The sequence below is a fragment of the Anopheles aquasalis genome, chromosome 2 (genome assembly GCF_943734665.1).
Source record: "Anopheles aquasalis chromosome 2, idAnoAquaMG_Q_19, whole genome shotgun sequence".
NCBI classification, from domain to species: Eukaryota; Metazoa; Arthropoda; class Insecta; order Diptera; family Culicidae; genus Anopheles; species Anopheles aquasalis.
The window spans coordinates 78,530,647-78,535,646 of record NC_064877.1 but is presented as its reverse complement, the minus strand read 5'-3'; the positions used below and the strand labels follow the sequence as shown (position 1 = coordinate 78,535,646).

The window sequence follows — 5,000 nt, the reverse complement described above, 5'->3', positions numbered from 1 at the left end:
ATAATTATCATAAATCATTTCGATGTATTTATGCTACATTTGTTTTTTCGCCATGTTGTGCCTGGTCGGCACGATACACCCCGCCAGCGGTGGTTTCATCTGATGGTTTAATTCGAACGAACGAACGGACGGCAGCAACCAAGCGTATTAGGTCGTATGCTACGCCACGCAATTCTACTAATTTGTGCGTCATTAAAAAACTCGAATACCAATTGCCACGTTGGAAAGTAGCAGTGAGTGGAGCAAGAGGCAGAAGCCTAGAAGGAGTCGTCCCCGCACGCACTCCCTGTTGAAGGTCTCCTCTGGAGGCTTGGCTTGGCTTGGCGTTATTGAATGCTCCAAGTCCTTTTAAATAACAGTCATTGTATTAATAATTCATCGAGACGTTTTATTAGCAGCATAATGCCAAGCGAACAGCGAACACGAATCCATTTGCCTGTGCCGGTTCCCCTTCCTTCGGTTCGGTGTTTTTGCTCCGAGAGTTCAAGAAGCATCCTGGAGTGTCGGTCCGGAGGCCCATCGGGCCGCTGTCTTTTTTTGGGGTGCCAGCGAAGCGAGCGAATCGATCAATCATTGGGACGGGTAGCCATTTGTTTTGGGACGCATATTCGATCAGGCAGACTCGACGTCCATCCGTCCACTCCAACACCCTTCACCCTCCACCCCAATAACAATCATGTAATCATAGACCAACCGGGCCCTTACGTGCTCTTCGTCGACGCCTGTAAGAAGACTCCTTCGACTTCAGCCTAGCGACGGAGTATTTGGTTCTGTCCTTCTCCTTGGTCGAAGACGAGCCCGGCCCAACACTTGAGGCAGGCTACTCTACCCACTTGATCCCGGAGCTGATAATGGACAATCTGTTTCGCCGATGACCGACCGACCGACCGACCGGGCGACCAAGCAAGCGAGCGAGCTTAGGTCAGCAGCATCCGGGACGGCAGAACAATGAGGACACAGAACGGCGGCTTCCGATGACGATGGCCAACCGTACACGGTATTGGGTTTTATGGGATTGACCTTTTTTTTTTCTTGTTGCTGTTGCCCCCGAACCCGGTTGGTCTAATCGTTTAATGATTCAATCTTCTCCCTGCAATCTCCGGTAGCACCGGCATCGTCCTCACGCGTCCGTTACATGACTCCGAGGCCGAGCACTGCAATTGGGTTTGTGGTTGCGGACCGAAGATGACAGCGGTCGAAGCGAAGTGGAATTGGCCATCCAGCAGAGGCAGCAGCATCCGGCCTCTGTCTAGTAATCAAATATATATTCAAATGAAACGCAAGAAAAACGCTCGTTTTCTATGCGACACGCGCTCTCGGAGGCCAGGGGTTTTTGTGCGCTAGCGTGTGGCCACTGCGTGATCAAATTTGCCAAGACCTTGTTCGACCTCCGTCGACGACGACGACGATGATGGTGATGATGATAATGAGGAGTGTGGCTATTTTGCTCGTAGCGAAACTCTGTTGTCTAGCCGAGATGTGAGAGAGAGAGAGAGATGCGCTCTCCTTTCCACCCAGGAATCATCCACCGAGAACTCCGGTTAAAAGCTTAAAGCAATCCAAACGAAATAAAGGCTACCCCCCGGGTGGTGCTCTCGCGAGACCAATCACCTATCGGAGTGAGGAGGGGAACCATTATGCGGCTGTTAGTGCTCTCGGGTGTAATAAATTATGAGCAAATTAAATTTTCCCCTAAATTATCATCTTATTTCAGGCCTAATTCGAGGCGTCCATTCGATCCAATCCCACCTTGTGGAAGGCCACCATCGGATCATCGGACCTCAAAGCTCAAAAGGTTCATCCGAATACCGTCCAACCGGCCCATGGGTTGAGGCTGGCGAAGTAGCACTATTAAGAAAGCGTTCCTTTGCTATCCTGGGGGTTATCTGCGCCCTCACTAAAATTATTATCGTCCTGGTGAGCGAGGTGATGGTATCCGGGGGTTCCGTTTCACTTTCGAACTCGCCGAAACTCTACCCCTCCCTGACCGTTCGCTGTTCACGTTCCTTCGCACCCACGGAACTTCAATCGAAGTGCTAGGATTTGCTAGGATATTTGGGGGGGCCGAGGTCGCTTCATCGTCACTGTCGGAGAAATAGATTTTATCCTTCTCAATGCCACCCCGCCCCTCGAGGCAGTGAGGAGGCCTCCCTGGTGGCACCGGACGCCCCATGGTCGGACATCCGGCTGCCCGAAAGCTGTACTGCAAGCCCAGTTCGGCGCCGCCATCTTGGGTCAAATAAAATGTGAGAAAAAGTAGTGTTTAGTGCGTTATCCACCACCGAACAAAAAAAAAAGGGGAGGCTCGGGGTTTTTGTTTATTTTTATATTCCCTTCCCCGAACCTTTTCGGCCTAATTCTCGGTCTTGTTTCCACTATTTCATGGTGGTAATAGTCGTGGTGGTGGTGTTGGTGGTGGCAGTGAACTGTTTTGCGAAGCGCAAAAAGCCCCCCCCCCCCAACCCTCTTCGACACTAACCGGAATCTGGTCTCGGAATGTGGCTGGGGCGGGCGTACAACACAACAAATAAAAATGAAACAACATTGTAAGGGAGGGAGGCGATGAGGAATGCAAAAACCAAAAAACAAAAAGAAGGAAGAAGAGCAAAAGAATATGCTACATAGCAACGCAATGCTCGTAACATATTCAGTGCCCGGGACGTAAAGTCCCGTCCATATTTTATGCCCTTTCGCAATATTTGCATCATACATGGGAGGGATTCACCGTATGGGGTTCGTTCTGGCCCTAGAATGCCCTCTAGGACGCAGGACATGCAGAGTAGACTGCGCTCCAACTATGCCAACTATGATTTTGCGGTAGTAACCTTCGGGGGGGAGGTGTTCCATGGTTCGAGGAATTTTGCACCACAATGCCGATGCCGATGGTGGTCGAAGGTTTTGACAGGTTAGAGTGAATTGACTGTTCATGTAATTACGGGTGCTCATGTGCGTAAAATGGCTGACACAAAGGCACCCCAGGGGAGCACAATCGGACATGCATCGACATCATCGGCGAAACACGTTTATGGCTTCCAGCCCAAAAATGCTTAGCTCAGTTAGCACTACATGTTGTAGGGTAAATTTTTGAATTGAATATCCGAACATGGTCCGCAGCCTCAAGCGACTAAAATCCTCCATCATGACAGCCGATTCATCGAATTCCGAAAATTCAAATGCGTAAAACAGCACACCTTAGGGTGCAGGAATGTTAATGCCTCGTTTGGGGTGTGTTCCTGGTAGTAAAAACCCGTTAGGTGTAGTTTTCAGTCAATTTAATTTGACAGAAATGTGATTGATGTGCTGTAAAAAGCTCATTGAAGTAGTAAACCACCCGAAAGGAAAGGGCTTCCATCCGGGTTCACGGCATAAATTAATGACTATCCAACACTCCCAACGTCGAGAACTCGTATCTCCTGGCACCGAAATATCGCCTTTCTGATGAAGTCAATTAGCAGTTCGGTGAGCAAACGGTAGCCAAGAGAAGAAGCTGTGCTGTAGTTAAGAACGGCACACAGCAGCTCACACCGTGCATCTGTTCCCCCCTGGCTGGCGTCCATTTCAATTTGATTTAATTGGGTCATGGAACGACGACGACGATTTGCCGGGAACTCGGTTTGACTTTTACACTTACCGTTACCTCACCAATCTCCCTCACCAGGACGTAAAGAAGGTGAACCTCCAAGCGTCGTCGGTTGAAGATACTCGCTAGCTCGTGTGGAGTAGTTTTTGCCTTCGCCCACCCGTTTCCCGTTGCCTTCTTCAGTAGCTGGCAAGCTTATGCTCCATGAGACCGAAGCTGGTTGGTTCTGATCCCCCCTGCTGTTGCCCAGGTCCGTTTGGCACAATGTGTCAAGCTGCTGCCAAGGTGACCCAGGAGAGGGAACGGAACCACACCAGCACCGCACCGCAATACCATCTGTTCCGGGTTTTGCATAAAGATGTTCCCCGTTACGGGTGTCGGCAACCGGTTGCGGGATGTTGCTTTCGGTAAATAATACTTTAGAAAACGGAACGGAAACAGAGCTAGCAGGGGGCCGGGGAGTGTGGGTGTGTTCGTGAGTGGCACTCTGGCCACATGGTGTATCGAATGCTGGCTACAAAACCAACGGGATGACAGAACCTGCTTTCAACGCTTGCCTCTAGCACAGGACGCCGGTTGGTCCCTTCGTCCCCTCGATCCAGGTGTTGATTTAAAGCGTTTATTTCCATTCTCACACCATCAGGTGATAGTGCCACAGTAGAAGGAAGCGAAAGAAAGCGCTTCCCCTTTCATGTGGTCGTCCATCGGGGCCGAGGACTCACTTACAGGGATTGAGCGTCTAGGAACGCCGAGCGTTGGTTGCACCGCACTTGGAAGATAGATTGTCCCATCTTAGCACCATCAATTCGGTCACTCTTCCGCCACGATACCGGAACGGATGTGCATGCCAAGCACGCGCACGCCAGCGCCAAGGAAGCAAACGAGCCTCATCATGCTCATGCTCATCATCTTCATCACCATCAGCACGATGATGAGCGGCCTTGATCGTGATCATTATCACCATAATCGTTGTCTTATGTCTTATGGCGGTGGAATGTATGTAATTACGCATGGGAAATCATCGCGCTTCGACAATAGGCCGCAGCTCCACGAGCGTGATGGCGGTGAACCGTGCGGGAAGACACTTTTCGTGCATTAATCGAAAAACTTTACACCGTGACGACCTCCGTGACTGGGAGGGGGGTGGGATGGCCCATGAGTCTGCAAAACTTGTGGCTTTCTTTGCTCTTCAAGAGCACACCCGCACACACTCCCGCGTTTCTTCTTTCTTTTAGAGATTGGACGGTTCGTGGATTGTCGAAGTAGAAGCTCTGGGGCATCGAGAGAGCGAGAGTGAGTTGAGACGAGTGCAGCATCGTGCCAGGCACCAAGGTGTCCGAACAGGCGAAGGTGAGTAATCCTGCAAGTCTGGTCTGGTGTGCAACTTTCTATCCACCCTTTCCATCCAAAGAGGACTTGT

The 5,000-nt window shown here is 50.6% G+C and overlaps 1 protein-coding gene across 2 annotated transcripts in view; it reads right to left on the bottom strand.

The window, feature by feature from the left end:
• LOC126570363 (protein madd-4) overlaps positions 1-5,000 on the bottom strand; it is a 120,266-nt gene that overhangs the window by 21,880 nt on the left and 93,386 nt on the right. The window lies entirely within an intron of this gene.